The 23,325-nt window shown below is 36.9% G+C and overlaps 1 protein-coding gene across 2 annotated transcripts in view; it reads right to left on the reverse strand.

The window, feature by feature from the left end:
- Positions 1–7,860, reverse strand: part of LOC125242375 (protein artichoke) — a 165,611-nt gene extending 157,751 nt beyond the window's left edge. For both annotated transcript variants that reach the window (XM_048151179.1, XM_048151180.1), the window contains exon 1: positions 7,521–7,860. The gene's annotated coding sequence lies outside the window, so the exon portion shown is untranslated. The remainder of the gene's footprint in view (positions 1–7,520) is intronic.
- Between the last annotated feature and the right edge of the window lie 15,465 nt (positions 7,861–23,325).

Below are 23,325 nucleotides of genomic sequence, written 5' to 3' on the forward strand. Positions count from 1 at the left end.
ATTGTATATCCTGTAATTTTTTGACAGTTCATTGAACCGATCAAAATACCCAACTACGAGACAATTCTTTCTCCCAATTTCCGTAGAAAACTTCCAAACTTTCCGGTAAGTAGGTATCTCGTCCGCGTCCCGAAGGTTCCAAACTCCGTAGTCCCTAAAAGGGTTGTTAATTTTTAATGGTGGGAGAACCGTATGGCTGTTTAACAGCCTTCGTTAGGCGGTGTCGAGAATGGTTTGTTAAAGCTCTAAATAGTCCACTATAAATTACCTATCTATCCAATTTTGGACATTTTAAGAGCTAGTAATACCTAGTAAGTGGAGAAGTTTTATGGCATGTTTTAAGTCCAGCGTAGATTAGATCTTTGGTCATTTTAAAATAAACGCTTTTTTTACCAAGTAACTAATCGCCTACTGCCGCTCATGGACACCTGCGATACCAGAGAAGTTGTAAGTTCTTTGTAGGCTTTTAAGATAGGAATACACAGGCATTATGGGCAACAGTTGATTGAGTTGATTTCACAGTTCAGGTATTAAGTTGTGCGAGTGTGCGAGACGCAACGCACCCACAACGAATTAAAATAAAGAATTACGCAAATAATTTTTCGTTATGTAGTTAAAATACATAAATTATCACAAAAATGATTCTTTGTAATCGTTATCATATCAAAGTATAAGTATTTATTACATTGATATAAATCTGTCAATCAACTACTTTCGTGGACATACATTTTAGAACCCATTTGGCCGCAAAAAGTTAATAATTAAACATAATTAACGCAACAGTGGCATGCCACATCTTATTGCCAAAGGCATATCTTTCTAAAGCGTATAAAAACCAGATAACTTGAACTTTCTCTGAGCACACAGCGAGTGCCGAGTAATAATTCATTTCATAACAAACAATGAGCCATATCACATCGCAGACATGTCAACGGCAATTAGAAACGAAGGACAGTGAAAGTGGCAGTTTGTGAACAATAATATTGTTGTTGTGTCATATTTTATAACAGTAAGAATATGGTCGTGCATTGTAATGGGACTATAATGTACGACCAGTAATTGTGCAAAGGAACTTGTGGTCGGTCAGACGAGGAGCTCTTTTGTTTTAGGGGACAGTTTTAGTCCTTTTCCTCGTTCCTCGCCCTTTGGGAGGCATGCGTGGAGCCGAAGCCAACACATTATAGACCATGGTATATGAAATTTTGCTACGGATACTGCCCATGTCCGTGTCATGGGACGCAACCAGAGCCATCGCCCACCAGATAGTGAAGGCAATTTGGGAGTCTAATAAAATTTAAAATGAACTGGGCCATAGAATTAAAGTGATGGATACTGGGTAATGAGATAAAAAAATACCTAAGTAATTATATTTCTTGGAGCCAATCATATTGTCGGTAAATGGTTTGATGTACAGTCGACCAATTGGAACCCTAGGCCACTGTAGAACTATGTCATAGTGACGTTATAAATCAGATTGTAAAAAATCTCTTACTGCTTGTCATTTTGACATGGTTGTAGAGTGGCCTAGGGTTCCAATTGGTTGACTGTACCTATTTTAACACGTGTGATATTTTGGTTATTACTAGTGGTTGTTGAATATTTTATTGGGCCAAGTGATAAAGTTACCAATATACCTTGCAAAAGAAGTCATTTTTGGGCAAATAAGTATTCATTTATATTTTCGTGACTTTATTATTAGCTTTCAGAAGAAACATTAAATTCACACTTGTACGTTAAAAAAGAATTAGGATTTGCCCTCGCGTGACAGTAGTCACTAAATGCTTAATGGAGGTAACTTGCTATTTAATTCACACTTAATGCTTTTAAGGTAAAACATATGCCCTTGTCTTACTATTATGATATACATGAACTGAGTATTTCATGTAAGTAGAGTTTGCTCCAACGGCATACTGTAAATAAGGTATTAAATTAAGGAACATATGATGTAGGAGAGGTAAACAACCAGACGAATCACAGGATGATAAGCAATTACCACCGCAAATAGACACCTGCGAGGGTTATAACTGTTATAAGTAGGTTACCGATAAGTAAATACTGTGTTTGACAACTGTAACTACGAGTATAAGTACATATCATATATAGTGACGACCGGTCTGGCTCAGTCGGTAGTGACCCTGCCTGCTGAGCGGCGGTCCTGGGTTCGAATCCCGGTAAGGGCATTTATTTGTGTGATGAGCACAGATATTTGTTCCTGAGTCATGGACGTTTTCTATGTATTTATCTATTTAAGTATGTATATCGTCGCTTAGCACCCATAGTACAAGCTTTGCTTAGTTTGGGGCTAAGTTGATCTGTGTAAGATGTCCCCAATATTTATTTATTTATTTATATTTAAGTAACATTACCTTACCTACTTTGTGAATTCGCGATACAATGTCTAATGATTCTAATGAATTGCATTTAACTTAGGTAAGTATGTTGTGTCGTTTGCCAAGCCACCGTAAAGAGACTTACACGTCTGTTGAAAATGTTGACGGCCTATTGTCCAACGGCAACTTGATGACATCTTGACCTTTTGGGAGTAAGTCAATGAGAAATAAACAGTATTCACACCTACAACTGTATTACTATTCATGTCAGCATTAATATGCCCTGAATTTTTGCTGAAATACATGTTTATACTCTAAGAACAAATTAATTTTTTTTTTCATAGAAAATATTTTAACTTGTTTTTTTTAGGAAGATAAAAAGATTTTTGATTTCTCAATGTTAGTAGACCCTTTGTTATTATTATGAATCTTTTACTGCTATTTTTTAAACTGGCGTTCAGTGCTAACCGGTTCTTGAAACCTATAAGAAACACCATTTCCATTTCCATTTAAGTAGTAACACTACTATTATGTTATAAACATTAAATAAATGTCATATACAAAGAAAAAGTGACCAAGGTCTCCCGTGTTCCGAGCTGGAATCGAACCAGCGTACTCCGCTTACCGAGCGAATGCCTGAACCACTTGGCCATCGGTACACGAAGGCAAGGGTCGAAATTTCATTGGTTCAGGCATTCGCCCGGTAAGCGGAGTACGCTGGTTCGATTCCAGCTCGGAACACTGGAGGCCTTGATCACTTTTTCTTTGTATATGACATTTATTTAATGTTTACATGCGTATACCTACATATTAAATTAGCTTTTATTTTTTAACATCACACGTCAATATATCGAGTTCTATCGCTTTTCCGTTCAGAACAGTAGGGAAATTGCGTCTGAACGAACTGTGCCTCAATTACGGATACTCGTTATACGGGGCGCGCATAAAAACGTTACGCGGCTCGGTGCTTGCGTGAAATGCGTGCGAAGACGTGTAATTACGTCGAGTACATGTAGGTTGGGTTGGCTTTGTATACTGGAACACTAGGTCTAAACAACAACATTATTAATACGTTGCTTAGATTTTGACCCTAAACATAACTGAAATTATACTAGGTATTAAAAGACTTGAAAAATGCCAAAAATTTCTGATAAAAGTATTTGTAGTCAGTTTTTAGATATCTTTGCAACCCGGAAGAGCCACGAAATTATGCGAAATACCTAAAAAGGGCCAAACGTTCGATCGATTGATGTGATATTTTGATAACGCTCTTGTTGGCCGTCAACTTCGACTATAACGATACCTACCTAGTTACATTGTTGGTTGGTGGGATGAAATGTGTGTAGCTTTTTTATTTATTTAATCAAAAAGAAACACAGTATTATAGTTTACACTAAGGCACTGTCAAACGACAGAATAAAAAACAAAACACAAGCAGAAGATGAATGCAAAAAAAATTAAAAAGAGACCCATATTAAAAAAAGAGACACATAGATTTGAGCGTCGTCGCGTAACGGCGTGTCTGACTCGGCGTAAGATACATAACAGTTAACTAGTATATTTTTTGTCATTCAAATATAAGTATACTTTCTCATTGTGTACTTCGTCTCTTTTCGACTTAGCTTACCCCCCCCCCCTTTGCAAATCTAATATAACGTTAAACGTTTAAAATGATAAAATATTTACTCATTTAGAACCGTTACTATGGTTACCGGTAAAACTCACATGATATTCTCATATTCATGTACCACCAAGCTTCGTTTTATGAAATTCGTACGCAAATATGATTTCGCCTTGTCTTATTTTTGCCTGTTATTAGATATGATGTTTAGAGAAAATTTTGCGGGTTTCTTTAAACAAAACCAAATTGCGTTTATACTGGATTTTACGGTAGAGTTGTATTAAGAGAAAATCTGAAATCTGATGCTTTATCAAACAACGTCGTCATGACAACTAATTGCTATTGTTACTAAACGGTTTTTTATTACTTCTTTGTGTGATTAAAAGGCTAATTTAGAAATTAAGTCCTTATTATGATTTCACGTGGTTATAAAGTTTTTCAAAATGTAGGTTACCTAACAATAAATCTATAACTGCTCTTACTCGTATATATTATGTGTTTCTGTTACTCAGCTAGAACGATTTGTGAATATTCATGGTCTAAAAGCATTTGGGTTACTCGAGTCTTAAAAGTATCATAATGTATTTTATTATACCAGAACTAACGTGATCTTGTCAGGTGGGCTTGGCTCTTACATATTTAATAATTTTATAGATGTTACACTACTCGTAAATATTTACGGCTATAAAATATTTTACAAATTACGAGTAAATATAAAATCAATAATATTTAAAGCCATATAAATACGGGTTGTATTTTTTGTGAGTATAGAATACAGGAAGATCTACAATCTTTGGATCTCATGATAGGTATACTTAATAATTATATAAATCTAGGATCGACAACTTTGAGTTTTACTTAACTACATAAAGTTTATGTAAGTAAATAAGTAACTAAGTAGATATTAATAAATTGCCATTATTGTTGTTTTTCGGTTAATTTGGTAAAATATGTAAATGTATGAGTTTTGAGTAACAAGTGAGTGTGACAGAAATAGCGCAAAGTCGCAAATCAAATAAGTATTTTAGAAACTCCATCAGCTCAGGTTGGAATTTATGGAAATAAACCCCGCATATATTCTCGCGCTTCCATCCTTATTGCTTAAGAGTATTAGCCGGATAATATTTCAAGACTCTCTCTAAGCAAGAATCACATTACCTATGTACTTAGGTACTTTTACCTATAATCCGTTTGTTTGGAACATATGTGATACCTATAGTCGTAAGCATAAACACATACCTCAACTTATTTTTTATAAAACAAAACCGTCTGCGAGCGATACTTTTTCTTTTTCAACTTTTTCAATTAGAGAAAAATGAAAAAAAAAATCTTACAGGTAGATTTTGTCATACGCCACCTGGGGGTGGGCCCTAAGTGCGTTTTCACATTATCCGATCCGATATCGGATGTCGGAACCATATCCCATACAGCGCCATCTTGGATTTTTTCCATTGAAATCCTTCCGACATCCGATATCGGATCGGATAATGTGAAAACGGACTAAGGTGTTCAATCACGAGGAAAGGCATGGAAAAAAATTGCAAAAATTGTGGCTCAGGTGATCAGAACGATCGGATCGCAGTTCTAAAAGGCTTCAGGTTTGAGTCCTGCCAGAGATCTATAATAGTTTTCCATTTTTCCTTTAATTTAAAAACTCAAAGTAGTTTAGTGTCTTCGAGTCTTAAAGTCAGTGTTTGTAGTGCTGGTAAGTTTGTCTCCTTACAACACAATAGCAAATTATATATACACTTTACAAGTTACATTGTAAAGAAGCCACCGTCAACTTTCAGTGAGTTGTGAATACATCTTTTTAAAATATTGGTAGAAAATGGTTAGAAATCTTTCAATGCGAAAGGGATACATACGTACATACGTTGGAATTCAGGATTGTAGCAAGTGGAAATCCGTGTATCTGGCTACACAATCTGGCCAATTTTTTTTTTTTTGTAAACATAATTTACAGCATTACAGTCGAAACCAAAGCACTGTACAATTCAGTTTAGATATTATTAGGTGTTTAAGAAAAGAAACAAACATATATAAAATACGATCACCTTTCGTCCATCACCTCACAATACCGCAGACACATTTGATACACAGTCATCCATCTGCTTGCAAACCCATCACATTCTGGTGCCCATGCATGTAGAAGAGTAATAAGAGCAATATATGTAGAAGAGCAATAAAGAGAGATAACTACGGTACTCTAGTCTCTACGGATCGTCAGCAATTCAACTCTAGCTGGAGGCCCACATTGGCATTTAATTAAACATAAAAGCGTGCTTCTAAATTCGCTTAAATAAGTATACCTACGTTTGATCCCAATTCGTTTTCTTGATTTCCCTGAAACGCACCGAGCTTCATCTAAACTTTCAAGCATTTTAATTTACTTTTGGCAGTTCACCCGAAATTCATTTTTATCGGTGCCGATGTTGCTTCCTTTATAGAATGGAAAAAATATTGCATATTCCTACTTCCCAATTTCCTCAAGGCAGGGCACGAATTCAATTTTTCTCAACGGTTTTAACCTACGTATAAAGTTTAATGGAAATAGAACCCGAGCCACGAACAGGATTCAATAACTAATCACCTGCCGGGTGATATGGTGGGTTAAGGAATGGAACAGGCTGACGGTCTTAAACAGATCGCGATACAGCCGGTTGACGAGTTAAACACTATCCGAAGTATCACCTGGGACGCGATGGTTGTCAAGATTTTTGCCTGTCCCGCGGTCTATAATATTCGCTTGTTAATGAGTGTTCTTAGGTACAACATTAGTTTTAAGTAAGTTTTAAGTACTTATGTGTCAACAAGACTGAGAAGTGGTTGACACATTGTGGGGAAATAGGGCCCGCGGGTCAAGACTGTTTTAACAGACAGCGTGTTTTAAGAGTTTGAACTAGGTCAGTAGCGTTAGGTAAATATTGCCTGATCATTTAAAGGAAATCTAGAGTCAGATCAATCGAATACCTAACGTTTTTAGTAGTTATTTCAAATGGAAAAAATGTGGCAATGCTTGTAACTCTTTGTGTACTTCCCTACGTCGATATACCGTTTTTTTTTTCAGGATTTTTTTTCAGCCTAAAAAGTAATTTATTTATCAATAGACTTTACAATACAAACTTGAACAATAAGGCAAATAATCTTATAATTAACTTAAAATTAAAACTTAAAACCCTATATACCGCTTAAATTTATGACTAGTTTATTAGTTAGTTTGTATGAACACAGGGATACTGTAACTAATATAAAGATACTAACAAGCCCAAAATTGAATATAAATTGTGTATTCTGAATAAATTATTTATATTTTTGTGTTCATAAAAGCAACAGTAACACAATCACAATATTTAGTATAATTTTACCAAAACCTCCCCCTAATTAGGCTCCTGCGAAACACGAGAATTTATTCAAACGGACCGCTCACCTCATTGCGACGGTCTTGTAAATTTACTTACTACAAATATATTCTACAGAACTTTGGAAGACCCTTTTAGCAAAAGCTTGAAGACGTTCATTCATATTGAAAAGTGCCTGTTTAAAATTCATAACACAGGCCTGGAACTCACCTTTGTTGTTTCCTCCCTAACTCCAATTAGTGTGTTTATACTTTGATATTTCACAAAATCCACTTTCCTGAGACACAAATCACAATTCGATATTCAGACATAAAATCTCCATAATTGGCAACATTTCACAAATCACATTTTATTCCGAGCTTCAGAGGGTTCTGGAAGGCTGACAAAAGTTTTGTTACACGTCCCCTAATGCGTCACATTAAAAGTTTTTCTCAAGTGGGAAATTTTCGTTCTCGGGCGCGCGATCAGTAACACTTGTTTAGTTTTATATTTTTGTGTGGAAGAATGTGCGCAGACGCGTGCAGGCGGCGCGGCGAGGGCAGGGACCTGCGGAGCCGGCGTCTGCGCCGCGAGTACCGTTGCGTGAGAGGGGAGCGAGCTAGCTTCAAGTTCACTTTGTTTTATGACCAAGATAGCGATGAGATAGATAAACTTGAAGACAAACGTAAAAAGCTCCGATTACAATCTGCCTCGATTGTAATGTCGCTGCCTAATGAGCTTCTAAGCCTTTCTATTTCGTTTCGATGATTATCTTCAATTAATGACTTCCCTCAAAACTTAGTTAAGGAAGCAATTACTAATTGGGGACACTTGCTCTTCGGCTGACACATTCCGTTATCCTTAAATTACCGGTGCGAAAAGTGTGACGCGATTAGACGCTGATCGAGCGATGGTAAAAAAGGTTGACCCAGAGATTTCTAAGCAATGAATGACTTCGATGACTTGGCAAAGAGCGCTGGGAACCTGTTTTCATTAGGAGTCAATGTTTTTTAAGTAGTAAACCATATTGAGCCTGATCTAATTTTTGTTATCGTTAAAAAATGTTTTAGACGAGACTAAAAAAATGTTGGTTTGCTGTATATATTAAGCTTTATAACTATGTAATTGATTCATTTGTTGAAATATATGGGAACTATTTACATTCCCACAATTAGGTAAATACTACATACATAGTATACATACACAGGTATACTGTAGACTCCGAGGTAGCATTCATTAAAGCAAGCCCTGGCATGGGACTGTAAAATAACTGACAGTGTACCAAATCTCAAAGGAGATCAAAACATTGACTCATTGAAATACTTACCTAAACAAGAAATTGGCATAGTGAGCCAACTCGGTGAGTAGCATTTCAGAGCTATTTTGTTACTTAATACCGAAGTCGTGACTAGCGCTGCCTTCACGCTGGCACAGATATCATACCACTCTTAACATCTATACCTCATATCTGAGTTAATATCTTACCTAGAAATTCAAGTTTATACCCCATGAGATACAGTTCATTTTGAATGAACTTTAGAACGAAATTTATGAGGTTGAGTAAGTACGCAGCAAATATTTTGTTGAACGTTTTGATTTGAACAAAATACTTAGCAAACAAGAGTTCTGTTATTTACTAGATTTGCGACAAATAGGTCGGCAAATAAGACTTTCTCTAAAAATCTTGAACGAAATTTAAGATAAAGGTCGATTTTAAGTATTCAGAGTTCAGGTCATAAACAAATATGTACCCCATACCTTTCATCACCTAGGTCCGGTGAAATAAGGTCGGACTATAGGCAGGCATACTATATCTTGCATTATTCGATGTGAATACTGAATAACTTACAAGGGGGCCATTTTTGACTAGCGGTTGACCCGATCGTTTCAATATTACGTTGATTACTTATCAAGTTATCATGCTCAGGGGTAATCTCCCATGTTCAAATTCGAATCAAAAATTAATAAACAACATATCAGTAGAACATAAAGCAAACACGAACAGCGTTTTAATATCTTTTATTATGTAGGTTTTTTTAACTAGGAAAATACGGTAATTGACTACACCGCAAACTAAAATTAGAGAGACCACGAATGTGATTCTTGCGGAAACAGCCAGTTCAGTCAGTCTAGCCAAAGACATATGTAACTCCGTATAGACAGATAAAGTCTAAGAAAATAACGTACCTCAAAACCATACAGAAAAAGGTACGGTGACCTAGATGTCGATACCCCTTGGGGGGATGCTCGGCTAGATGGCGCGAATATTAATATTTGACATTTTAACTCATATCAAGCTAAGAATATGGACCAAATTGTCAAAACTGAGGTTCAAAAGTTTTAAGCTTGTGTCGAGAGATGGCAGTCTATGCACTGTGATTACACATTTTACTTTGACAGTAACTCTCTATAATACTCGATCCTCTTTGGTCTAGCCGAAGTGACAATAGTTGATGATACGTGGCGTTCGAAACGCAACTAGCTCTGTCGCGGCAATAAGGAAGTAAAGAGAGCTATAGGTACCTATCAAATACGCTACAGAGCGTATGCGTTTGTGATATTGGCTAGGTACCCAGGTCATAAAATAAGTTTTTAATAATAGGTTGTTTTACAACGGTATGCTGCGGTTTATGTCGTATTATCTAGCAAATTTACTTTTCTTAATGACGCAGTAACCATTTCCTACTTAGACACAATTAGTGTCTTAGTCACACAATTACTTTGCAATTTAAGTTGTGAGGTAATTAGGTAGAAACAGGCTTGGAAGATGATCTTTCAATATTACATCCAAGTATGTATTCCTGATATCGTGTATTCCTTCGATCTTTGATTTAAATGCCGTTGATAAAAATGATATCTGTACAATGAAATGTTTGTATAATCAATAAAAGAATACCATAAGACTTTTAGATCTGCAGCATTTAAACAATAATTTCATATTTAAACCCTTAAAACATGTAAATTAGTATCAACAAGGGCAAAGTTCCTTTCCTAATGGGACGTAAACGAATCGAATCACCCCGAAAATGTATCAATTTTCGGAGTTTCGATTTTATCATTCGCGTTGAAAAATAATAGGCAATTCACCGTTTTCAACCGGTATTTTAGTGAAAGTGAGACTCAAAAATCGGCCCCCTGTCCTTGCAAAAAAGGCCTTCCCATCAGAAATCCCTACAGATATTAGGATGAAACAAAAACCTCTTTATTGAACATGAAACGAAATGAGGACTCTTCTCTATGGTAAGTCACATTTTATATCTTTTTTTTAAACAATACAAATATTTTTATATAATAACTCTTTGAATGACTCTAATATAATCCAAAAATCTTTGGAAAATCCAAACGGCCTGGGACCGAATAGCAAGGCGGTCTTCAGTATCGAAGGTTAAGATCCACTTCGGGTTGTTTAGCCACAGCAGTAAGCAGCCTACATAAAATAAGAGAAATAGCATACTTGTACTATATTGACAAACCCTTTTAAACCTCGGTAATGTCAAAACTGAGCAAAAAATCCTTGCACCGTTCTGCACACAGTTCTCACGTTGATACAATTACTGGGGTTTAGTCGGCGGTTTCTCGCAACGAGCTCTTGATTGATAAAATGATTAGTGCAACTGTTATTTAAGAGCCTTTTGTGAAGTCTAAACGACTTGATTCAATTATTCGGTGCAAGAACGTGGAATATACGGTTGAGTCATGTAAGCACTTTAATTCTTATTTAGTTCTGATGATAATATTCATTTTCGAGCCAATTTGTAAAATTACTCTTGTGATTAGGTGCTAATCTCGATTAGAGACTTAAGGTAACGGACCCAATCATGGACAGTTTAAAATAAAATTTTGCATATTTTTGATATTTCACGGACACATGTAAAAATTCTACCGCTAAGCGTGTTAAAACTTAAAACTTGAATGTCTTATCCTTCTTTTACATTTCAAGAGTATTGCAGAATAGATACTCCTATTGGTTTCTTCATAGTTAACAAATTAAAACTAGGTGTTTTTTCTCCAATCATGGACGCCAGTTCTCCAGTAATGGATCCCCCATTATGGACAGTGAAATTAGTTTAAAATTTTACTTTAAACCCAACAGATACAAAATGAGTCAATTTTATATACCCCAAATAAAATTAGTTTGGGTTATTTTAACATAGGATTGTTTCTTGTAAATTTTGGTTTCGTAAATTGTTCCTTGTCCATCATAGGAGGTACGCAGTTTTCCGGTTCCAGTTATGGACACTTGTAAAATAACACAATTTTTTATATCTTTGGAGTAACAAATTAGCATATTTTATACCTTATCTCATGGTTAATGCAGTAAGTAAAACTCATTCAAGTGAACACCGAGTATAGCAACATTACCAATTCACAATTTATAATACTAACTCATTCTAAATATACAAAATTACACAATAATACAAAATACAATTAACAATAATTAATACTTAAGAGCTAAGAAACACAATATCCAAAAACTAAACCATATACATCTCCCTATTATTCAGTCGTCGAACAAAATTCCTATTTATTTATATCTGTTTATGTAGGTACTTTTATTAAACTGTATCAGCTGTAACTGGAAACGAGTTGATAATTTCAGGCAACATTAATAATTCCCAAACTAATCCCGAGATCAATTCCTCTCGTTCTGTTCAAACCCACTTTAATACATACACGTCATTACGCACACAATAAGCTACACGACCCTTACTTTGCACAAATCCCCACAATACCGAGTTTCCATACACTCCACATAAGCCTCGGAGGCTCCGCCGGCGTAGCCGAAGTGACAATCGTTGGTGATCGAAACCTAAAAATCCATAATCCTACGGACCAAATTGACAAGTAAGTGTGAACAAATGTTGCCACAGTTTGGCTAGTGTCGTTCTTATCGATATTAAAATTATTATTACACCGTAGATTTAAGGTGCACCTAGACGGTACAATCAAATTGGCAATTTGATCTTTTAATCAATATACCAACTTTTTCTGTGATTTCGACAGATCAAAAGGTCTGTAGACCCCTAATTAGATATAAAATGTTACTTTCAAACCAGCAATAATGTAAATGATATTTATTATGATAGTTTATTGAATCTTTACAAATGAATTATTACAATTATTGTGTTACAGCCGAAAGATGAAAAGATTGTGTAAATCACATAATAAAAACCGAGGACAAAATGTTACAACTTGACCATTTAGTGGACAATGTCTCGGCTCATTTTATTATAAATGTAACTGATGATGATGATGATGATGAAGATGACGAAATAACGGTGCCTGGGAATGAATAATATTTTAAAATAAAGACTACTTATCGTCGGGCACCATATTTTTTTTATTTACCGGTTCGGATACCTTTTTATGCTGTAAAACTAGTGGGTAAAAACGCATTTTATCCATCCACTACCTCGAAAACCGAACAAACCAAATTTTTTACCTTTTATTTAAAAGTGTCATACGTATTTTTGATTTAAACTAGTCTGTTATTTGTACTTTACAACTTGTCGATATATTGTTATCGACATACGCTCTTCACTATTTTTATTTCACTGTTCCTGGTAACATTTCATCTGTCAGTCATTTGTCAATTTAGTCCGCAAGATTATGAATTTTGGTTTTATAATTTCGCTTACGCTTAAAAACTGCTGTGTGCGTAGCCTAATGCACAAACGCGCACGATAATATCTGTTTCATAGTTAGCTATCTATGTATCTCTATCGCTCTTGCGTATTGGCGCGAGATCCAGACATTCCAGACTGCATTTCTGTCGGTGTCTGGCGTCGATGATTGCCATTCGGCTACGTACGGCGACGTATATCAACACCCCATGAGTGCAAAAGAGGCAGACTACAATCAATGGGAAAACGTGACCATTTCTCTCAACTGATTTAAGTTTCAAAGGATTAATCGGATTTGTCAGTACTTACAAAAAGTTGTAAATAGAGGATGGTACAAAAAGTTGTAGGTAAATATTTAGTGGTTGATTTCCGTTTCAATATAATAATTTCTGAATTTAGTACTCCCAGCACTTGAAATTGTCCCAGATTTGGTCTCACTTTTGATATTTGACAGTTCTTCTTTGTCGTCTTACTTCTACGATCGAAACGCAATCTGACTCTGTCGCGCCACTTCAGAAGAGGGAGAGCTACGAAGCGTAAGCCAATGGGACGTTGACTAGGTACCCAGATAGCAATAAATTGTTTCATAACAAGCTCGCATGTCTGCAGAAAGTTAGAAATTACTTAACAACCAAAACAAGACTTGTCAAGAGTCCTTACGAAGTGCCTTCACATACAATTTGCGGCGCCTCTTATTTATTTTTCGGCCGCTGATTTATGTCCCGAAGCCCGGTAAAGTTCGTGTCGTAGACAATTAATTAAATTTGGAGTTATATTGTTTTCGTTGTATTCAGAGTTTGTGGGATAGGCTTTAAGGAATTTTAGGTCATAACATAATTTGGCAAAACTTTGCCACTTTTTTTGACAATGACAAACTGTGTAAAGTGATAAATGAGCATGTTTTCACCGAACACTCTCTTTAAAAAAAAAGTCCTCAACACCTCACCTAGAGATTGGCAGAATCCACCTAAAATTAGCGAGGAGTAAAAGTTATGACGGAAGAAACCAGCATTTTCAAGGCATAGATTTATTCTCACCTAGAATTCATAAGAAAATTAAAATGATTGGAAATATTTCTATATTTATATTTCCGCTTAAAAATACTCTAGGAGAGTCATAAAGGATTTGCATCCATGGCTCGATGCCACTTTTCTATTTCATGATAATAATGTCAATTTACATGCAATATCATGCCAACTTTTTAGGACATTGGTTCCAAAGACTAACGCATCGTTAGGTCCGGTGCCAATGCCAACTATGAAATCGAAAATTTTAGAATTTTCTAACACATTACTTACGAGTTCTGCATAAAAAAAACTTAGTGTATTAATTTTCATGTTGATTATCAAATTCAAGACCACACTACTTATCAAACTAACGAACAATGCAAAAAGCCAAATAAAATAGAACGGAGTAGTAGCATTTTAATATACATCGTTAAATCCACTAGCACTTATCCGAAACTTATAAGTGGGCATGAAAAGTGAAGCGCAAAGGGCCCCGCCGAAGTTGTTCAGAATTCAGTTAGTTATGTAGAAACGTCTTACAAGATACGGGCCTCATGCGTAAAACGACGCATCGGCTTTCGTACACTTTTTTTTTTATTATGTCAGTCTAGGATGAAGCATGTTTACCCAAAAAATGTCTATTCACTCTTGATTTAAAAAGATCCAAATTATAGTGGGTTGGAAATAGACATGCAGGAAGTGAGTTCCACTCCTTAGCCGTTCGCATGATAAAACTAGATGCAAATCGTTTAGTGCGAATCATTGGCAAGGAAACGACGTAAGTGTGAAACGCAAGTCCGCGCCTAGTCCCGCGTTGATAGAAAGGAGACGGAGACTTATGGCCAAAAAAAACGAACCTTTATTTTTTTTTTCCTTCGCCAATTATTGGTCAAGAGAGTTGAATTTTACTTAGATTGAAACTACTTATATATAGTAGTTTTGCTTCTTAAAAAAAAATCAAAAAATATTTAATAAAATAATTTCGTTTGTTCCTACATCGATTTTACTTACTTATGGATTTATCAATTAATCAACTAAATATTCCGAACTGAAATAGATACCAGGGGCCTTACCATGATCTCTTAACGCGATTCAGTTTAGGACCTAAACTGAACTGCGTCGCTATTTCCTACCACGACATTGCGATCAAATTTCGACCGAGCGAGCGATAAGCGTCCCAGCCGTTTCATTCACTCATCTCAAGTGTATTTCGTACCATGACATGCCACTTGAGCTTAAACTGAATCGCAGGAATGTCAAATTTAGCGATTCATAAAAAGTTACTCACTTACCGCATTATTCTGAATCGCTTTGTTGTAACACTAGCGATACTAAATAGTTTTGTGTTTTTTATAAGGAGTAGGAGATGGAAAATATAACTAAAGCTAGTTTCATCACCTGATTAATTTATTATATTGGTTTTTCGATCCTTACCGATTCGATAATAAAATATAAAGTTTTATGATTTTGTTTAGTAATATTTACGGACCAACTATTCGAACTAACTACACGTTTTTACATTTTTAGAGTGCCCTATGATCTCGCAACTTTCGCAAAAACGCAAATCAAAAAGAGCGAGAAAAAGTCTGATCCTTTTTTAGTCGATATGCAAGGAGTCATGTTCACACTTGCGACAAACTACTTATGCCTAGAACTAGGATGGCTAAGGAATCAACTAGGTCTAGCATAACTTAGCGATATACATTAAATTTAGACACAAGTGAGCTACCTACAAATACTAATGACTTACGTATTTGTTAAAATATCATCCAAACACTGCGAGTTCTATAGCCGAGCACAGCGCTTCAAATACATAAATAAAAACTTTATTATTAATTACCTACTAGTCAAGGGCGCGATGTTCTAAACATAAGCTTTAACGAACTGTCATTAATGTCATTATATATATTTTTATCATTTATTTATAGTTTTGTTCAAAAGATAAACCACTACACCACCCCGACCGCCGAGGTACCCGTCGAAATTTTTCTAGTGTATGTTATCTCTGAAGGCTAGGCGCCTTTGACCAACTCTTAGGGCGAGCAATTTGTGCTTGCACCTCCTATATGAATCCTTTTGCAGGATTACGATATAGCGAGAGAGATGGTGCTGTCATAAATATTCCGATTTGCACAAAATCTGTTCCGAGTAGCTTACAATGCTTAAAGATCCCTCCCCCTCCCTTGCCCCTTCTGTAGTTTCTTTGAAAAATTATCACTTTCAACACTGAAATAATGAACAATGTCGCAAATAGATAATATATAATATTTCACGTATTATAAAGTTCGAACCAGGCAAGATACTGAAGTAAATATATTTAGATATATAATTTTGGAAATAATAAATAATGGAATTCAATAAAAACACGGTGAATAATTTTGTGTAAATAAATTGTTCTATTATAATTGCAGGGTTTTCCTTTACCAACTTTTACCTTCTACCTTTGAAAGTTCTTGGTAAAATTAAGATTTGGTAGGATTTCTAGGAATGTTCATCACATTTCGATGGCTTCTTCTTCTTGGAATTTGCTGATTTAAATTTAAGATCGTTACTAATACCTACTGGATCGCTAAGTCAATAAAAAAAACTTTATTCACTTTGAACCGCTTTATTTGCTCCTTGGTGTATTTATATTTCAAGGATAATATTTAAAGTTTAACAACAGAAAACGAAGATTTATTTGCGTGGATTAATTGGTTGACTTGATTTGATAAGTCTGACTTTAATGTGATTGGTAAAATTATATTATTATTTTATATAAGATCTATTCTGATTTTTCATTTTTATGATGGATGTGATTTTTTACAGAATATACTTATTATACATTAGTTACTCTATCTATTTATGTAGAGTTTCACGAGAGCATAGAGTTGTTTTATGCTATGTAATGTGCATTTTAAAATATTACTACTTTATTATCATTGAACTACTTGTTATATAACATTCAAATCACAAACAGACTATATTATATTTTTTAATACAGTTGCTCAAAAAGTGCCCGTTTTTTGGCTGTTTAGCGTGCGAGAAGTTGTATTTTACGCACTAGTGCGTAAAAGTATGCGTTCCATTTTACGACTACATACCGAGCTATTTTAATATTAGTCTATTTTACTAAGACGGAATAAAACTATAAAGTCTATAAACATACTATTTAGTGATTACTGTTTAAAACATTGATAATTCATATGTAATCTTACTCTTAAACTAGTCTATACTAAACATAATTTATAAAATGGTTGAAACTACTGAAGCTTCAGTGTCACTCTTGGCAAATAAGGGGTTGAAAGAAAACGAAACTGTGACATTGCAGTGACAGGTTGCCAGCCTATCGCCTACGCCACAATTTAACCCATATCCCATAGTCGCCTTCTACGACACCCACGGGAAGAAAGGGGGTGGTGAAATTCTTAATCCGTCACCACACAGGCCCAAGCAAAATGGTTAATATCTACTTTGAAAAAGTGGCTCATAATGAGTCGTGTAAACAGAACGTGAAATGGAACGAAACGCGTCGTCTGTCATTTAAAGTAGTGGCGTCTTACCAACGTTAGCAACATAATGCAAGCACGTTTAAAAACCTTAATATGTTACGCGATTTGTCATAATTATTTTATGTTATTTGCAATACTTCGAGGCATAAATGAGTCGATTGAATTAAAATGTAGATATATATTAAACAATCGTCCCAAATCGTAAATGTTTATGTTTTTATGGCACACAATGAAATAAATAAATTGTGTTGAATGGATAGTAAAATCGAAAATATGAACGCAAGTTTAAAAGCTTCAAAGATAGACTTGAATTGTCAAAAATGGGCCAATGTCAATGCGAAAATTGGGAGTTCGGTTTGTTTATCGTTTTATTTCGTTGTAGTAGTGTTTTTTCGCAAATGTATTAAAAAATGTCGTTCGTCACACGTGCGAGAATGTCATTAATTCTACATTTCGTTATTAGTGCGAAAAGTAATGACATACTTCTCGCACTAATAACGAAATGTACTATTATAGCCTCATTCAGCTGTATAAAGTAGTTGACGTCAGCATATCGCTTTTATTTTATCCTATTGTCGTTGTAGTTCCAAAACTGCGGGGCCCAAGGGGCCTTTAACTGATCGATCGACAAAGTATTTGCAAACTATTATATTGTAGTGAATCTATTTTTATCTAAGCTATTCTGCGAGGGCCAAGTCCATCAATCGCACACTCTAACTTACTTATATCGTTCCCTGCCTGATAAACGGTCACATCTCATTTTTTTTATTTTAGAGATTTTTGCAGATTCGGGTTCAGAATCATTCAAATTACGCCCTTAATCCGTAAAATAAAAAAGTATCCTTTAAAGAATTTTTAGAAGATGCATATATTTATTATGACCAGATGGCCACATCTTCGCAAAAATTGTCATTTTTCCTGCAATACAGCCACAAATCCAAATAGCCCGTTATAATATTATAATTACTTTTGAATTGTGGCCGTATTGCACAAAAATATTTGAGATTATTTTTGAGTTGTGTCCTCATATTATATAGAAAATCGGCCAAGAGCGTGTCGGGCCACGGTCAGTGTAGGGTTCCGTAGATTTCCGTATTTTTCTCAAAAACTACTTAATCTATCAAGTTCAAAACAATTTTCCTAGAAAGTCTTTATAAAGTTCTACTTTTGTGATTTTTTTCATATTTTTTAAACATATGGTTCAAAAGTTAGAGGGGGGGGGACGCACTTTTTTTCCTTTAGGAGCGATTATTTCCGAAAATATTAATATTATCAAAAAACCGGCCAAGAGCGTGTCGGGCCACGCTCAGTGTAGGGTTCCGTAGTGTTCCGTATTTTTCTCAAAAACTACTGAACCTATCAAGTTCAAAACAATTTTCCTAGAAAGTCTTTATAATGTTCTACTTTTGTAATTTTTTTCATATTTTTTAAACATATGGTTCAAAAGTTAGAGGGGGGGGACGCACTTTTTTTTCCTTTAGGAGCGATTATTTCCGAAAATATTAATATTATCAAAAAACCGGCCAAGAGCGTGTCGGGCCACGCTCAGTGTAGGGTTTAGTGTTCCGTATCAAAAACTACTGAACCTATCAAGTTCAAAACAATTTTCCTAGAAAGTCTTTATAATGTTCTACTTTTGTGATTTTTTTCATATTTTTTCCTTTAGGAGCGATTATTTCCGAAAATATTAATATTATCAAAAAACGATATTACTAAACCCTTATTCATTTTTAAATACCTATCCAACAATATATTACACGTTGGGGTTGGAATTGAAAAAAAAAATCAGCCCCCACTTTACATGTAGGGGGGGGTACCCTAATAAAACATTTTTTTCCATTTTTTTTTTGCACTTTGTTGGCGTGATTGATATAAATATTGGTACCAAATTTCAGCTTTCTAGTGCTAACGGTTACTGAGATTATCCGCGGACGGACGGACGGACGGACAGACAGACATGGCGAAACTATAAGGGTTCCTAGTTGACTACGGAACCCTAAAAATGTGACCCATATTACTTGATAACTATTACAATTGTCCTATAGAAACATTTCCTATATTGATGAAATGTCATCATGTAGGTAACACCAAGGGCGGCTCACTCCGCGATTCTATCGCCGCGCTACAAGTACATGCCGGCGGCCGCGAGTTCGCGGCCTAATCAGGGGTGGCGCGCGTTCTCACGGAACGCACGTTCGCACTTTCTAATGTTACTTTACGTCGCGAGTTTTTTTTAAGGTTCATATGCGATGTCCGCGTGTGGAATGGCTAATAATGCTTAGTTAAATAGATATCATGAATAAAATAAATACCATGGGACATGTTTACACAGATCTACTATTGATTAAGGCCCCGAAAAGATTCAATAAGGCTTGTGATATTGGAACTTAAACAAAAATTTATAAATACTATATATTTATACCTAGAAAGTACCCACGACTTGAATATAATAGTATAACATTTTATCTGAGTATTAAATCGTTTTAATCCGTAGGGAACCCTATCGCCGGGCGTCGCGCACGTGCGGCTCGTTTCTTTGTTAGAATTTTGTAGGCATTTAAAAAGGCGGCATGTCGTGAACATCAAAGCAGTGGGCCTTCTGTACTTGTACTATTATATATTCTGTGGTAACACTAGATTGGAGCGAATCGAAGTGACTAACAGTATATTTTACACTTATATACAATTTTACAATTAGAGCTATTTTACTGACGCACACTGTACTGTGAATGTTTTTTTTTTTTGAGATGTGGCTGTTTAAAAGGCAGGGGACGTTATATCCTGACAATACGGGTTATAAATAGCAGTTACGGGACATGAAAGACGTCAGCGGCACGCCCTAACGAATCCATCAGTGCGGCCGAACTCTTCAGGCAGCTAACTCGAACTTCGCACATCTTGGGCCTATTCTTTGCGGTAAGGTTGTGGTCTTTGAGGCAGAGGGAAATTTGAGTTGCGGGAAGTAGTTGAGTGGTTCGTGGACGCCACGCTAAACACAATAGAAAGAAGGCTATAGATGTCTAGTGTCCGCGAACGTTTACTCGGACACAAAATGCAATATTCCTGTTCATTATTATCCTGTGTGATTAAATTCGAGGAAAGGTGACAGTCTAATTCATAAACCGCGCCTAGCTTACGCCGATTGTTCAAAGAATAAACATAAGTATTTTACATGACTTCGTAGGATTTATCATTCCATGTTTATTTTTCATTCAACATTTTGTCGATTTACTGTTGTCAAATTAGCAATACTTCCAGGACTATTCAGCTAGGCTAAAAGAAAGGCTGCAGCCTTATGTGCGGTAAGCAGGCAGCCTACACGACTACGCGTGTCACACTCCACGTGTCTACAATATCTGGAAGGGCAGCAGGCATTTGTGCGTAAATAAATGAAATAATTTTCGTGGAATTCTCTAAATAAACAGGACAGATTACTGAGTTTTATCGAATGCATTGTATTAAAAATTCTTTAATTCAATCTAAGGGCAAGGTTATCGGCGCCTTGTCTCCGGAATCCCAGAGGCTTTTAAAAAAAACATTCCGAAAAATCCGTTTTAAAAAGACCCAGGACTATTCAGCTGGGCTAGAAGAAAGGCTGCAGCCTTACGTGCGGTAAATAAATAGGCAGCCTACGCGACTACGCGTGTTACGCTCCACGTGTCACGTGAACATTCGTCCACGATATTTGGAAGGGCCCGCAAACTTTATGTGGCTCGTGTGTCGGTAATCCCATCAAATAAGCACATCAAATAAAGGGCAACAGGAATTTTTGGACAAATTAAATAATTTTCGTGGTAACTCTGTTAATAAACATTATGGGTATTAGTTTTATCGAAAGGATTGCATTAAAAATGGTTAGGTTGAGTATGAATGGACTGTAGAAATGCAAGGGCAACAAAATATATTCCCAAAAGCTTTATTCCAAAAATATGTTTTTATTCAAATTAAATGATACTCTATAACTACGTATAAAGCTTTCCGGGGTTTAGAAAGATGCGAAGATGACATTTTTTCCTGTAAACTCTGTTTGATAATTTATCTCTCCGTTTTTTTTATACCATGTCGGTGGCAAACAGGTATACGGTCCGCCTGATGGAAAGCGGTCACCGTAACCTATGGACGCCTGCAACTGAAGGGGTGTCACATGCGAGTTGCCGCTTGCCTTGCTCCTTTGTTCTTTGTTTCTTAACTTGGTGTCTAAATACATAGTATGTTGCTTCTGATCAGATAGCTAATTACTAGCAAAACACCAACGACTCGCATGCCGCTGCATCAACTATCTCATCTTGATGCAGACGACGCCACGCTTTCGCGATTTTAATCTCTCTTTCTCACGCCACGCTACGTCACCCTTGTACGAGCAAAAGAGACGGCACTATAATTAGGCATGCAAATTCCTTTACTGTTTAATAGTCCACAAGCGGACTGGTCGTGAGAATGGCCGTCATCAATGCCGCGAATAAGAGCCATGGTGCTTATTAAGTACACTTAAATCTATTATCGTGATGATTCAATTTCCTTTCAGCTCATTTACATTATCAGGTTGGAAATTCGTTAACTAGCTAATTTACATACCGGATACCTATTCCGCTTATAAGAAGAAACCAAAAATATTTTTTAACTACTAGCCCATTATTTTAAGCTACTTATTAGCATTATTTAATGCAAAAAAAAGCGTCAAAGAGCCGATACAGACGGACAGCAACTCCACTCTCCACTCGTTTCTAAGTTCCTCTTTCGCACTTGTATTGTAATGCAACCATTGCCAATGTTTCACCTGAGTTGTCCTTAACGAACAACTTTTTTTCATTAAATATAGTAACACGAATATTTATGTATAACTAAAATTCCCAAACTCTTCCCAAAACTTTCCATTTTGCTCCTTATTGTGTTCGCTCCTTTTTTTTTTTTTACCCAGGGGGAATCCGTAATAGATCCCACTGGCCCGGGAGAAAGCCAGTGGGTATGTCCGACTCCCACGGACTAAACCCCCTGGGGTGTTCCGACGCTCGCTTTTTGGCAGGGTTTCGGGCACTCGGTTGTAGGCTTCCGATACCCCGCCAGCGTTGCCCTTGAGGCCCGTCGTTTCAGACTATTCTGATAGCCTACTCCGCTGAAGGCACCTCGGAACACTGGAGGGCCTTCCAGCTCGGAACCTCTTCAAGCGAGTGATGGGACTCCCGACCCACCACCCGCAGGTTCCCCTTAGGGCGGCAGCATTCTGCCTGCATAGGCTCTTCGCCGCCTGCCCAGCCTCCTGCGGCGCTGAGGAAGACTATCCGCGTCGTCCTCGCGCAATCGCTCTGCTGCCTCCTTCTGCGTCATTACGGTGACACAGAAGGAGGTCACAGCAGCCCATGACTCTTCACTGTCAACCATGCGGCGGATTAGTGTCGGCAGTGTGAGGTCACCCCCTATTGCCGCGGACAGGGCTGCGCGAGGCTCCGCCCACGCAGGGCACTCTTCGCGTGTGTGCTTGGCCGTGTCCACGGCTCCTCCACAGTGGTGACACGCCGTTGTCGGCTCTCGTCCCAGCATCTCGCACAGATATTTGCCGAAGCAGCCGTGTCCCGTCAGGATCTGTACGAGGTGGAAGGAGAGTGCGCCATGTCTTCGTTGGACCCATTCTTGCAGAACAGGTCGAACAGCAGCCACCAAATCCCGGCTGGGTCCTGGGATCTGTAAACGCTCCGACCATTGTGCAAATAGCACGTCTTGAGCCTCTTCCCGCCATTTACGGACTTCCGGAGGGGCTGGCCAGTTTCCTTCCGCTCTTGCTCGCTGCACCCGCCAGTAGACGGTGGATTGTACCACGGCTTCCAGGTCCCAGGGAGGGCTCCCAGCCAGCAAGCAGGCTGCTGTGTGTGAGTTGGTGCGATACGCTCGGGCTGCCCTGAGAGCTATGGCCCGCTGC

This window comes from Leguminivora glycinivorella, chromosome 2 (genome assembly GCF_023078275.1).
Source record: "Leguminivora glycinivorella isolate SPB_JAAS2020 chromosome 2, LegGlyc_1.1, whole genome shotgun sequence".
In the NCBI taxonomy this organism is placed as follows: Eukaryota; Metazoa; Arthropoda; class Insecta; order Lepidoptera; family Tortricidae; genus Leguminivora; species Leguminivora glycinivorella.